This window comes from Oryctolagus cuniculus, chromosome 13 (assembly GCF_964237555.1).
Source record: "Oryctolagus cuniculus chromosome 13, mOryCun1.1, whole genome shotgun sequence".
Classification (NCBI taxonomy): Eukaryota; Metazoa; Chordata; class Mammalia; order Lagomorpha; family Leporidae; genus Oryctolagus; species Oryctolagus cuniculus.
The window spans coordinates 7451415-7467059 of NC_091444.1; positions in this window are offsets into that span (position 1 = coordinate 7451415).

Sequence of the window (15645 nt, forward strand, 5' to 3'; positions counted from 1 at the left end):
GGTCACAGCCCATTGTGTTTTGTAGAGCTTAGTTTCTAGGAAAATGATTAGCATAATTCTTCGTGTATAGTACCCTTTAAAGAAATGTTATTTGTATACTAATAAAATCAGAAAGATTTTGTGGCATCTAGTTATTTAACATTTATTTCTTGAAGAAAAATAAACAAAATACCCTTATATTAGATTTTGTGTCTAGTTCAAAAGCATCATATCACAGATTTTTTTAGCGTCCTATGTAAAGTCTAGTTTTACCTGTTGAGCATGACATTTCAACTACAACTTTATAATTCTAATTCTTTATTTGCAACATACATATAAGCATAATCAAGCATTTTTACTGTAGATTGAGTGATTGGTTCAATTATTCTCCCATCCTTGAATGCTTGTATCCACATCTGGGCTATGAATTCATCACAGATGTTTTCCCTATTCCCTTGTCGTAAGACATGGCCATGTGGCTTACTCTGGAGGTGCCATAGGTGAAGAGACAGAGGCCTCGAATCTTGTGGTTTCAGAATTTCATGAATACATATACATATGTGTGTATACATATATATATATACACACATATATTCACATAGCCTAAGCAGCCTGTTGGTCCATGGAGGAAAATACACACATGACACAGACCTGCCCTGGCTGCTCGATGCCCAGCCTCCTAGCTAACCAGATCAGTGCCACTCCAGAGTCCAGTCTACAATGACTGAGCCCCAGATAATTCACAGATACATTCAAAGACACTATTTGTTTTTATTTCACTAATCTTTGGGAGAGTTTCTTATCTGGCATTGCTTACAAATATCCTCTAAAGCTTATGTTCACAACATCAACACGATTACATAATGGTTAGTAAAACATCTTTCGTTTTCATAAGTTCAAATTCCTGTCAAGATTGAAAGGGCAATAGATCTTGCAAAAGTTATGTGTTAGAAAACCCAGGGCCAGCGCCGTGGCTCACTTGGTTAATCCTCCACCTGTGGCGCCAGCATCCCATATGGGCGCCGGTTCTAGTCCTTGTTGCTCCTCTTCTGGTCCAGCTCTCTACTGTGGCCCGGAAGGGCAGTGGAGGATGGCCCAAGTGCTTGGGTCCCTGCACACACATGGGATACCAGGAGGAAGCACCTGGCTCCTGGCTTAGGATGGGTGCAGCTCCGGCCGTGGCGGCCATTTGTGGAGTGAACCAACGGAAGGAAGACCTTTCTCTCTGTCTCTCTGTCTATAACTCTACCTGTCAAATAAAAAAAAGAAAAAAAAGAAAAGAAAATCCATGTCTGCATAGGTAATGAAAATTATTTGCATTTTAAAGTAGTTTCTTTGCCATGCGTGTTTCCTTCTAGCCAATATTTAACAGACAACTTTCAGACAATCTCGTGCACTAAATATCTAGATGGAATCAATGGCACACGCAACTGAGCATGAGCTACTTTAAAACAGGAAAAGCTCAGAAACTCGGGGAGGGCCCTGGCAGAAGGTTAAGCAGAAGATGCAAGACCTGGATAACGTAAACCTGGCAAATCACCAGGCAAAATGTTGAGTGGATTTGATGCTCAGAGGTAACAAATCTGTTTCTTCAGGAAATAGGCTGGAATTAGTGCATAAAAGCTTAAAGGACTGAAAATAAATTATTATCTTCTTATCTGAGGAACCAGACAGGATCTACCCTAAAATGCAATTCCTTTCTGATTCTGAAAAGAAAAAGAATGTTTTCTTAATGACTTAAATAAATAAAGTTTGGTACAAAATCTCAATTTCTGATGTTACAAGGGTTTAAGAGTCTTATGACTTTTCCTGTATCTATATTTGCTTTGTTATTTTCCTGGATGATAAAGAGGAAGCGTAGAGCGAGCATGACGGTTCATCAACTTGGATTTGAATGCTTTCCCTGCCTATCTCAAAGGACTTCTGAGAGGACAGGAGATGTGTTTGTGAAATTTCTTTGAACTCCATTAAACTGAAGGGAGAATTCTTCAAAGGGACAACGGTAGTATTTTCATCAAAATACAGTTGTTATCTGATCTTTAAAACAATTTCAGGTACAAAAGAATAATAGGATGTTTATAATCATCTTCAAAATAATTTATTGAGATATTTTACCTTTAACACAAAGTGCACATGCTTGCTAGGGAGGCCTTTGGTAACGGATTTTTATATTTTCTATGCCATTGCAGTTCTCAAGCTATGTCAAGGGGTTTTCTAAAATTCTGAGAATGAAATCCACAAATTCCCTCCCCTAAAAAGTGAAAGTTTCTCAGTGGGTCGAGTGTAATGGCGTCACCTCAGAGGAGGGGCGTGGCTTGCAGCAGGGCAGCGCAGAGCTGGGGTCCTGCTCGCTACTCCTGCAGTCCTGGCTCAGTCACGGAGCACCCCTCATCTCTAAAAGGACTCACATGTAATTACTTCACACAGGAACAAGGACTAAGGAAGGTACTTGAATTAACATCTCACACTGCTTAATTAATGTGATTTTCATTCCTCAATATAACAATGGTCCAACAAGACCAAAATATTTTCAGTTTCTGGAAATACAGGAACTAGAAGTTCCTAGGGGCCTTCTCACTCAGGGTCCCCCTGTCCTGTAAAATCATTGCCTGGCATGAGCACATGGCTTCCTCCTTCCCATCAGGAAGCCTCTGTTTAACTAGGAAAGTTGATCGAGCCAGTCCCTGACACAAGCATAACTTCCTGCTCCTCCAAGCCTTCTCTAGCTAACCATCATCTTTCCTGTTCTTTCTAGAAGTTACCACTCTGTGGTCATTTTACTTGGTTAGTGTTTCATGTCTGTCTCTTCTAGGTTCAAAATCTATTCTCATTTAATGCTGAATCTTCAACACCTATAAACGAACAAGTATATAGACCATGGATAAATTCAGAAATGAGGGGCCGGCTCTGTGGCACAGTAGGTTAATCCTCCACCTGTGGCGCCAGCATCCCATTTGGGCACTAGTTCTAGTGCTGGTGGCTCCTCTTCCCATCCAGCTCTCTGCTAAGTCCTGGGAAAGCAGTAGAAGATGGCCCAAGTCCTTGGGCCCCTGCAGCCATGTGGGAGACCAGGAAGAAGCTCCTGGCTCCTGGCTTCGGATCAGCACAGCTCTGGCCATTGCAGCCTTCTGGGGAGTGAATCAATGGAAGGAAGATCTTTCTTTGTCTCTCCCTCTCACTGTCTGTAACTCTAACTCTCAAATAAAATAAATAAAATCTTTCTAAAAATTCAGAAATAAGTAAATGTATCACAGATAACATTATCATCATTATATTTATACTAATATAGCAGATTTCTTACTAAAATTGCACTTGGAATATAATTTGTATATGAAATTCTATAATTTCGAAATATTGCCTGACAATTTTATTTTAACTTAAAGCAAAGTATTTTCAACAGCTTTTTGTATAAGGTTGTCTTATGTCCCACGACCATCACAAAACATCGCTCACCGTGTGGCTCATGCAATGGAGACTTATTTCTCACACTTCTAGAGGGTAGAAGTAGAAAACCGGGGTCCCTGTAGAATCTGGCCCTTTGGAAGAGTTTGTCTTCTTGGCTTCCTCATGGCCAGCTTCTCATCATGAGCTCATGTGGCCTATCTGGTGCATGCACCCAGGGAGAGAAAGAGGAAGAGGAGAGAAGAGAGGGAGGGGGAGAAGGAGAAGGGGGGAGAGAGAAAGAGAGAAGGGAGAGGGAGAGGCAGGATACCAGGACACTGATATCATCATGAGGATCCCTCCCTCATGAGCTCATCTAATCCTAATTACCCCCCAAAGTCCTCATCTCCAAATATCATCACATTTGAGATAAGGGCTCCAATGAATGAGCTTGAGGGCAAGCATTCAAATATAGCAAAAATCAAAGTATCTCTACAAGTTTTTTTGTATAAAAGCAAAATACCTTCATAGAGGTTTTGTATAAAACCCTAGTAACTAGCATATACTTGAATTATTGCCTTAAACCCTATTATTTATTGCTTTTTTTCCAATGCCCATGATTTTGCCAACTATTAATTCTCAAGTTTTAATTGAAGGAACATTTAAAACATTAAAATAATTAAAATTTTATTTTTATTGCATTGGCATTTCCTGAATGGTAATAATTTTATGTTTTAAAATTTGGGAGGAACTATTTATTATAGAGCTGACAGTCCACAGGTGGGTAATTCACAGGAATTATAAAAGACTAGACTATCTACTTGATTTATTTTATTCTTAAACACTTAATCAGACTTTCATAACCAGAATAAACTGCTAAGGAAAATTACTCCATTAATTCTTTCAAGGCCAATTTAGCGATCTCTTCTACTAAAGAATTATCTCAAGAACATGTGAAAAATTCAGCTAAATATATTTCAATTTTTTATAAAATTGGTCTAGAGATCAACATCTTTCAAAATAAAGAAAGCAACATGAGTAAGAAATGCTATTCTTGGTATTCTTAATTTGCATTCCTCGTATTTTAAGTACTGTATCTTTCATTTGTTTGGGTGGTTTGTAATTTCTGTTTGAGTTGTCTATGCCTTTGTTGATATTTCCACATGATATTGACACTTTTTTTTACCAAATTTTTTTTTTGACAGACAGAGTGGACAGTGAGAGAGAGAGACAGAGAGAAAGGTCTTCCTTTTTTCCGTTGGTTCACCCCTCAATGGCCGCTGTGGCCGGTGCACTGCGGCCGGCACGCTTTGCTGATCCAAAGCCAGGATCCAGGTGCTTCTCCTGGTCTCCCATGCAGCTGCAGGGCCCAAGCACTTGGGACACCCTCCACTGCACTCTCTGGCCACAGCAGAGAGCTGGCCTGGAAGAGGAGCAAGTAGGATAGAACCGGCGCCCCAACTGGGACTAGAACCCCAGGGTGCTGGCGCCGCAGGCGGAGGATTAGCCTATTGAGCCATGGTGCCAGCATTTTTTCCCAAATTTTTAAAAGTTTGTCCTACATAGAACCATTAGTCCTTATTGATGAAAATTACAAATATTGTCTCATAAGTTGTCATCTGTCCTTGAATTCACATGCATTGTTTTTGCTTTGCAAATATTTTCTTTTATATTTATATCATTAAGTGTATCAACATTTTCTTTTAGAACATCTGAATTTATCATCATAATTAGAAGGTCCATCCTTATATCTGGATTGTAAAGAGATTAGCTGATGACTTATTTTGATATTTTATAAGATAATAAGTTTCTTAAAATCTCTGACAAACACATTGGCTGTTGCCTGTGTTTCTGGGCATGAATGAATCTTATTTTCTCTTTCTTCATGTGGCTATCCAATTATTCCAATGTCATTTATTAAAAGATGTTCTTGCCTTCACTAACGGGAGCAATTCCCTTTTCAGTGCACATGGATTTCATAGGCAGTCCCAGAGTTCCTATCACAATCTTTTGGTGCCCATAAGGATTACACTGTTTTAATTACAAAGGCTTTGTATTTGTTGGGAGAGCAGATCTCCCACTGTGCAGGCCCTTTGCAGTGTTTTCCTAGGTAATTTTACATGCTTATTTTCCTTAAGAACTTCATCATTCCCTTGTCTAGTGCAATAAATCAGCTTATCAGAATTATTGTAGAACTGACATGATGATGAGGTTAAGATTTTTTAAATAAAAGTAAGGCATTACTTTGTACTTGTCAAGGCTTTTTGTGACCACTAAAAGTTTTCCATAGTTTTTTTTTTTTTTCCATAAAAGTTTAGAATACTTTTTGGGGCCAGCGCTGTGGCTTAGCAAGTTAACACCCTGGCCTGCAGTGCCAGCATCCCAAATGCATGCCAGTTTAAGACCCTGCTGCTCCACTTCCAATCCAGCTCTCTGCTATGGCCTGGGAAAGCAGTACAAGATGGCCTAAATCCTTGGGCCCCTGCACCCATGTGGGAGACCCAGAAGAAGCTCCTGGCTCCAGGCTTTGGATATGCGCAGCTCCGGCCATTGCAGCCAATTGGGAAGTGAACCATTGGATGGAAGACCTCTCCCTCTGTCTCTGCCTCTCCTCTCTCTGTGTTACTTTGACTTTCAAATAAATAAGTAAATCTTTTAAAAAAAGAATATTTCTTTCTAAAGCTTATTACAGAGTACTACCTCCTTTTTGTTTTGTAAACTCTATTTTCTTCCTTTATATCTTGCAAATTATTTTTACATGTATATTTTGCATGTGAAATTTAAATTCTCATATATTACTGAAGTCTTTCATTATTTTTGTTAATTTTATCATTAACTCTCTAGGCTTTTTTGTGTATATTACGAAGTCATCTATAAATGAAGACATGTATCACTAAACTACTGGTGTATGTTTTCAAAAATGTGCCCTTTGGCAATTTCATCCTTGTTCAAAGATCACAGAGTGCACTCATAGAAACCCAGAGGGCATAGACATAGTTTGGAATGTTTTTCCCAGGACCAGGATAAGCAAAACAAGTGGAAACTAAGTCCAGCCAAGAGGAAATGATGCAATTGAGACTGTGGCAGGCACAAAATTCATGAGGTTGCTGCCGATGTTGCATGGCGCACTGTTTTACAGTAACCGTCTTTTCATAAATACAAGAAGTACACTCTAAACAATGAAAAACACATTGTAATAAATATATACGTCAGTAAAGGTCATTTGTTATCATCATCAAGGATTATTACTGTGCACCATTTTATGCACGGTAGGTTCAGACAACTGGGAGCTCAGTACTAGGACTTTATCAGCATCACCACAAACACATGGGTAATGCATTGACTGTGGCCTATTGGTGGCTGTGCTGTCCCAAGGCCAGAGTATTTCTTCAGGGGTGTTACAGTCTCACATAGCCAGGCTGCTGTCATGGGAGTCCACGCTTGCCTGAAGTGTCAGTACGCACAAGAGTGTAGTTTTGTTTCTTTCATTCCTGTTTTATGTTTATACACTTATTTTATTGAGATTTAACTGGCTAATAAATAATTGTTCAGTATTAGTGGAAAAGTTCTTATTTTTACTTTTTCTCCAGTCTTAGTGGGAATATGAAATACACATTTTCATTCAGATACAGTAGCTCATTCAAATATATTAGTTTCCTTTATGACAGGTATGTATTATATACGGCACACAACAGGAAATTTGTCTGTGGTAGACAAAATGATAAAGAAGTAAGTGTAGGCTGGCACCGCGGCTCACTAGGCTAATCCTCTGCCTTGCGGCACCAGCACCCCCGGTTCTAGTCCCGGTCGGGGCGCCGGATTCTGTCCCAGTCGCTCCTCTTCCTGTCCAGCTCTCTGCTATGGCCTGGGAGTACAGTGGAGGATGGCCCAAGTGCTTGGGCCCTGCACCCCATGGGAGACCAGGAGAAGCACCTGGCTCCTGGCTTCGGATCAGCGCAGTGCGCCGGCCACAGCACGCCTGCCGCAGCGACCGTTGGAGGGTGAACCAACGGCAAAAGGAAGACCTTTCTCTCTGTCTCTCTCTCTCTCACTGTCCACTCTGCCTGTCAACAACAACAAAAAAAGAAGTAAGTGGTAGACTTCAATACAAACGTGGGACTCTTCTGCCATAATTGCTGTTGCTCCGTATCCCATAGAGCCATCACAATTGCTATAATTTCACCTTGGATCCCCCTCTTCAGTTTTGTCTTATATTTTGCTCACCCCACTACAATTTGAGTTATCCTCTCTTGTTTGTAGTCCTGGAAATTCAGCATAGTAGGATTCTTTTTCCATCCTGAGGGGAGGAAGTAGACTACCATTAGCTTAATTGAGGACAGAAGCCTTAGCTTATAAATGTGCAAAGAAAAAAATCTGCCAAATATTGACACTTAAGTATTGATAATATTTTTGTTTTTATCCATTTTGGGGCAACTTTTTGCTTACATTCTTATTTTCTCTCTAAATCCCAAGTGTTCCCCAAGACATGTCTATTTGTCCTTTAATTTCTTAGAGTCAAATTCATGGATTCACTATGAGATGTTACATTGAATCTTTATTCTATTTGTCATGAATATAAAACCTGAATCTGAATTTATAATAACTAGCACACTCACTTTTTAAAAAGATTTATTTATTTGAAAGAGTTAGAGAGAGAGAGAGTTGGGGGGGGGAGATCTTTCATCTGCTGCTTCACTACCCAGATGGCTGCCATGGCCAGGGCTGGGCGAGGCCGAGCCAGGAGACAGGAGCTTCATCTGGGTCTCACACGTGGGTGGCAGGGGCCCAAACATTTGGACCATCTTCTGCTTCTTTTTCCAGGCTATTAGGAGGGGGCTGGATTAGAAGTGGAGAAGCCAGGACTTGAACCTTTGCCCTTATGGGGATGCAGGCATTGCAGGCCATGGCTTTACAGGCTATGCCACATCAGCCACTCACCTTTAATTTGACATGGAGTAATCAGGAAAGAATCAAATTTGACCAATTATATAGGGAAATTAAATTGCTAATTTGGGATAATCAATATATTGATTTTGCAAAATCAGTGAATGAATTAACTGATGCAAATAAATAAGATACAATAACTTTAAACTTGACATGAACCAACAAAAGAGAATAAAAGGATTGAGTGTAATATTTCTTGGTTTGTTCATAAGTTTTATTAAGCTATTTGACTTGCAGGAAGCAAATATTAAATTTTTTAAAAAGGACCGTTATCCTCTCTCCAACATGATAAAAATAACTCTTAGATACATTGTTTTTATTTTCTTATTTTTGATTTTTTTTATTTTCACTGTTTTGCACATTAAGGTAATGCTAACATTGCAAGCTGAATACAAAATTTTCTTCCATTGTATCTGTCCTGAAAGAGAATTAGCAAATGGATGTAAATAATAATTCATCTGAGTTCTCATCATTTTTCTGTATCCTCTTATTTTCCTTTTAATTTCAAAGATTTTTATTCATTTATTTGTTTTATTTCAATGGCAGAGAAGTGAGAGAGGGAGAGAAATCTCCCCATCCACTGGTTCAGTCCCCAAAGGACTTCAACAACAAGCCCTGGCTGGGTTGAAGCCGGGAGCCAAGAACGCAGCGCTAGTCTTTCATGTGGGTGGCAGGGGTCCAACTACCTGAGCCATCATCTGCTGCCTTCCGGGTGCACGTTAGCAGGAAGTTGGAATCAAAAGCAGAAGTGGGACTTGATCCCAAGTAGTGGCTTAACCAAATGCCTGCCCCTTCCTTTTAATGTATAAAAAGGGGTGTGTGTGTGTGTGTGTGTGTGTGTGTTTTCAGAGTCAAAAAGAGAGAGAGAGAGCATGTTCTCTTTTGCTGGTTTCTTCCTTAAATGTCTACAAGTGTTGGAACTGGACCAAACTGAAGCCAAGAATCTGAAACTCAATCCAGGTCTCCCAGGTGGGTAGTAAAACTCCAATTCCTTGCGCCATCATGGCGGCCTCCCCGGTCTGCGTGAGCAGCAAGCCAAGGCACTCTAATGCGGGGCTCCAGTGTTCTAAGTGCTAAGTCAGATTACTGCCCCAGCTCTGAAATCTTTTGTGTGAATCTGGGGGAGCCCTTTTTGTGAGCTATTAACTGGATACTATTTGAAATACACTCAGTTCCTTCAGGCACAACAGTAAATGAAAATCTTTTATGGGATACGCTTAGAAGATACGTTCAGTTTTTTGTGATTGTGGAAAATGGTCTACTCTGTTTTGCAATCTATCACTTGCAAAATTAATTTCAGAGACAGGAATGAAGAAAATTTTTAATACAAGTTCATAAATTAAAAATTAAGCAAATTGTTTCCATCTATTCTACTTTCAAAATGTACTTTTTACGTAGTTTTAACAAGAACAGAAAATTTTCTTAGAAGCATGGCAAGACATATGTCAAAACATCTGAAAACAGTTCACTTTTATGGAATTTAAAGCCAATCGTTAAAAGTGCTTCTGTCAGATATTTCATTTTAAAAAGAATACCATTATTCATTTCTACAAATTGGTTTTACTAAATGTAAAATAATCAGAACAAAAAAAATCAACATTTTCCCCAATCATTTTGCTTGAAATTTATTATAAAATATTAATGTTTTCAACAATTCTGATTAATGCAACTTTTTATGTGTTCTTTTATAAACTGTATGTTTACAAGCAATAACTACTTCAAACGCAGTTTAATCACCATACCCAATTATATGGGCAACAGTCATTTTAATATTCTATTCCTATACTATGATCAGTTGCAAAATCAACTCTCATACTAATTATCTGTAAGTTAAACAGCTATGAATGCCAAGACATCGTCAATGGTCTTAATTATTCTACTACAAACTATAGTGACTAATATAACACAAAGACCTAATGATCTAATTTGCTTTTGCCATACTCATGGAAATGATAGAATACTATCTATTTTTACTACATACATGAAATTATTACTTACATATTTGAAATACAGCTAAAGCAAGTCTGGAGTGAAAGGTGTTCAGTGTTTCAAAAATACAGCTATAAATGACATTTTGCTAGGAGATTAGAAATAGAATATATTAAATAGATCTTTATAATTTACAAAAATCACATGTGTTACAGCTAAAGCTTATATTGTGTCTTTCTTTTTTTAATCAAAAAAGTTGATATATGCATTTTAATTTGTACTAATTTTTAACTCAATGATTTTGCTGAGAAATTACAAGTGTAACTATTGAGCTATATGAGAATTTAATTTATGTAAGGAATAAGCTTTATCAAGACAAGGATGAAGCACTGATAGTTGTTTTGGTGATAAATTAGTCTTTTTGACTACCATATATATTTTCTTCTATACTTTTATTTAATTTATACATTTTATTTATTTTAAATATGGGTAAAAAGTGAGGCAAAGACAAAATCTATTAACTATGCTGTTATGTGTAGCATTAACCAATACATTTCAATTGCATTATTTTCATTATATTTTCCAAAGAATACAATTTCTGTTGAAAATCTTACTATGACACATTCTTTAAAAAAATTCAAATAATTTCTTGACTCGTGGAAAAGGAATAGGGCTTTGGTGGCCACTAAAAAGGCTTCAGAGGGTCATTGGTACTTCCAGGGGCAGTCTACAACTCAATACTGGAAACAATACTATTTTGCTTCTCTCATCAAAAAACAGTTTTGAATCTAAGCTTTTGTTTATCTGTTTGGTTTCTTTAATTTTTTATAGAGTCAGGAAACAGCTTACACTGATAGTTTTAGTATTGAAATTATGTAATAGTTGGGCATCGGCTATTATGGAGAATTATTATTTCTTTGTCACTTTTCTTTTTAGAATGAGTGGGGGTAGATGGACAGAAGATCGGGAAGTCTCCATTTAACACTTCAGAAATACCCGGTGGAAGAAATCATTCCTGGTAGGAATCTGGGCCACCTCTACTGATGCTGTGGGATTCAACTGTCCTTAAGCTCAGGAAGAAATGTAACTGTATATGACTGTTTGAGCATTCTAGGAAAAGCAGAGGCCAGAATGATTACATGGCAGAAGGCAAGGAAAAGAAGAAGCTGAGAACAATTAAAGGGACTGTTGTGGGCCAGCTTTGTGATGCAGCTGGTTAAGCCACTGCTTGCAAAGCCATCTGCACCGCCCCCCCCTTTTTTTCCTGACAGGCAGAGTGGACAGTGAGAGAGAGAGAGAGAGAGAGGTCTTCCTTTGCCGTTGGTTCACCCTCCAATGGCCGCCGTGGCCAGCGCACTGCGGCCAGCGCACCGCGCTGATCCGATGGCAGGAGCCAGGTGCTTCTCCTGGTCTCCCATGGGGTGCAGGGCCCAAGCACTTGGGCCATCCTCCACTGCACTCCCGGGCCACAGCAGAGAGCTGGCCTGGAAGAGGGGCAACCGGGACAGAATCCGGCGCCCCGACCAGGGCTAGAACCCGGTGTGCCGGCACCGCAAGGTGGAGGATTAGCCTAGTGAGCTACGGTGCCGGCCTTATCTGCACCGCTTCTAATCCAGCTTTCTACTAATGCCCTGGAAAAGCAGCAGAAGATGACACAAGTTCTGTGCCCCTGCCACCGCCTGGGAGACCACTTGCAGAAGACCAGGACTGGAGTTCCCGGCTCCTGACGTTTTAGGATGTAACCTCATAAGAATACAAAGGAGAACTTGCAGCTTGAAAGGTTGATTCATAATTGATTTTTGATTTATTGTTTTCCTCCAGACTTCAGTTATTATAGCTCATTTTTCTTTCCACTTAATAATAATAATAATAATTTTATCATTAGAACCTTCTTCCAGCACTTTCAACACACACAAAACAAAGGAATGGCGTATCTGCATATGACAGAATATGGATCAAAGCAGAAAAAATGTTTAATAGAAAAAAAGGGCACGATTTTCTAATTATCATTGAAAAGTAACTTTTACTGACATCTCTTTTAGCTTTCTTTGATTACTAGAGAAATAAATAGAATAGCAGAACAAATGTAACCGATCAGGAGATAACTATGCCATCCTATACGGATCTTTGTACACTTTTGTATATCTGCCAAAGTGCAATGTGTCTACTCTTCTTCTACATTATTTTCCATTCCTTTTGACAACTAATGCTAAGGATTTTCTTGTCTTAGTTGTGATGGCAGCCTCTGTTTTTCTTAAATTTATATTAAAATAGAGAAAAGTGAAACTCACCTGTACTTGATACAAAGTGTAGAAGAATCTAACACTTGACTGCATGGGTAGTACTTAGTAAGAACAGTAACAACAAATTCTGCATCATTTACCTTGACTCATATGTGTGTGTGTGTTTACATGTATGTGTGTGTGAACATATGTGTGTGCCACCATTCTGATTTGTGGATTTAACAAGAAAATAGAATTTTTGCTTCTGTAATGAAGGTTTCTATCAACAATGCCACCAAAGTCCACTCAATCACTTGTTCCCCACCTCCTGATGAAGGTTTGGCCTCTCTGGAGCAGTGGGCAGAAAGTGCAGTAGAGCCCACAGTTGTCCTGACATTACTTTGGTTTTATCTGATGACCTCCAAGTTCTACCTGGAACTTCTACCTTACCCATCATCTACCTCTAAAGCCACAACAAAACAATCTACTAGATGACATGTAGACTCAGTAAGTAAATAATTTCACGAGCATCAGTTATTCATTTTTCCCATGGTGCACCCTGTTGCACTACCTGATGAACTAAACTTAAGTCCAATAGAATATTGTTTTTAAAAAATCATTCATTTTTAGGGGCCAGTGCTTTGGCATAGAAGGTTAATCCTCCACCTGCGGTGCCAGCATCCCATATGGGTTCTGGTTCTAGTCCTGGCTGCTCCTCTTCTGATCCAGCTCTCTGCTATGGCCTGGGATAGCAGTAGAAGATGGCCCAAGTCCCTGGGCCCCTGCACTCACATGGAAGACCTAGAAGAAGCTCCTGGTTCCTGGCTTCAGATGGGCCCAGCTCCGGCTGTTGTCACCATTTGGGAAGTGAACCAGTGAATAGAAGACTTTTCTGTCTCTCCCTCTCGTTGTCTGTAACTCTACCTGTCAAATAAATAAAATCTTTAATCAAAAATATTCATTTTGTATATTTCTTTGGAATACTCAGAGACAGACACACACACACACACACACACACACACAGAGGGAAAGAGATGATCTGCCTGCTGGTTCACCCCCCAAATGTTCATAACAGCTAGGGTGGAGCTAAGCTGGACAGGAGCTTGGAACCACATTGGGGTCTCCCATGTGGATGGCAAAGAACCCATGACTTGGTCTGTGACATACAGTGTTCCAAGATGCACATTACTAAAAAACTGGTTGGAAGTGCAGCTAGGGCTGAAAGCCAGGACCACAGTATGGGATGTGTGTTTCCCAAAAAACAACTTAACTGCTGCACTTAAAGCCCCACCTTAAAACATTTTCTTTCACTCAAAGTTCCCTGGGATTTTATTCATCATCATGTCTATTATCAAGCAAATCTAACTAAGTATTTCAGGATGCCATTTACCAAAGGTTGCACAAACATTTATGACTTGAAATAAAGGCGTGCATTGTCAAAAGTTTTTTTAAAGATGTGTTTGTTTATTTTTTAATTTGTGCTCTTATACTTTGTAGTACCCAAGAATCATTTTTGTTTATTCTCTAAATTGTATTTTTGTATCGTTCCTTTCTTATTTCAAGGTTCACTTTTGTCTCTTAGATGAGGAGATTCATATGACTCTTACAGACATTTTCTTCTTCCAAATTGCCCCCATGTTTCCTCTGTTTTCTTGGCTTGTTTGGGTCTCTTTCTTGGCCGAGGTTTTCTTCAATGTCTTGTAATCTTTGGTTGTGCTCTCATGGTTCAGAGACAGACACTCAGATGCTGATTGGAATCTCTGAGACCACTGGTGGATCTTTCTGACTCTGGAGTTCACTGAACTGTGAGTGATCTATCTGGTTGTTTCCTTGGAGAGTCACCAGAGCCTGTGTGTAGACTGCTAGACAGCTACCAATTCTTCCCACCCCTGAATATACATTCTGTCATGGTTCAATTTTATGTGTTACCTTGGCTAGGCCATGGTGCCCAGGTGTTTGAACAATAGTCTTCGTGTGAAACTATTTTGTAGATCTGATTGACATACATAATCAGTTTATGCTAAACAAAGCAGGATCTTATTCGTGACGTAGGTGAATCTCATCCAGTTAATGGCATAAAGAGCAAAAAGGCCAAGGTCCCAGCTACCCCATCCTCATGGAATCTTGCACACCGTTAACCCATCCTTCTACCCTGTAGCATGGTAAGTGACAGCAGAGTTTTACCAACGAGCTACACCAACCTGGGTCTTTCGTGCCCAGACTCTTACTGGGACTTCACCACATAGCTCCCAGTGGCTGAGCTTTAGTGCCCATCCCCTCCTGGAGGTTACCCAACGCCTTTAATCTGTAGTTCCCAGAGACTAGAACTAATACTGCGTGTTCCAAAGCCCCTACCATAAATCACAATGTTAGATTATTGGTGGCCAAAGCTCCCAAGTGAAAAAGGCCATTCCTATTTGTCAGGTTATTCCAGGGGTCCCAGGATCACCCCCCGGAGCCACAGGCAAAGGGCAGATCTCCTGGGTATGCCTTGTTCTTCACTGCACAGCCACCGGTGGTTTTGGACCAAGGCATTCTTACAGAGAATGAGCATCTTTGTTTCAGCACCTATCTTTAGCTGAGTATTTCACACTTTTTAAGGTTTATTTATTTATTTGAAGGGCAGAATTACAGAAAGAGGGAGATACAGAGAAAGAGAGAGATAGATATATTTCATTTGCTGGTTCACTCCCCAAATGGACATGATGATCAGGGCTGGGTCATGCAGAAGCCAGGAGCCTGGAACTCCATCCAGGACTTCCACATGGGTGGCAGCGGCCCAACCATTTGGGCCATCTTCTGCTGCTTTCCCCAGTCACATTATTAGGGAGTTACATCGTAAGTGGAGCAGCCAGAATTTGAAATTTGATCCTTTTTAACCATACATAAAGAAGGTTGCTCCAAATTACAGCACTTCACAGGGATGTATAATCTCCTTAATCCATCTGAGATTATTCTTACTCAACTATTAATATCTCTATTTTAAGGTAGAAAAAACTGAGGCTTGGAGAGGATAGCATTTTCCCACAAACAGGAGCCAGTCAGAGAGAAAACAATCATATTTTATGTGACTCCAGCAGCCACCTTCTTAACCAATAATCACATTTATGTGACATGTCTGTCGTAAGGATTTATTTATTTGTCAGATATTTATTTCAAAGGCAGAGATTGAGATACACACACACACAGT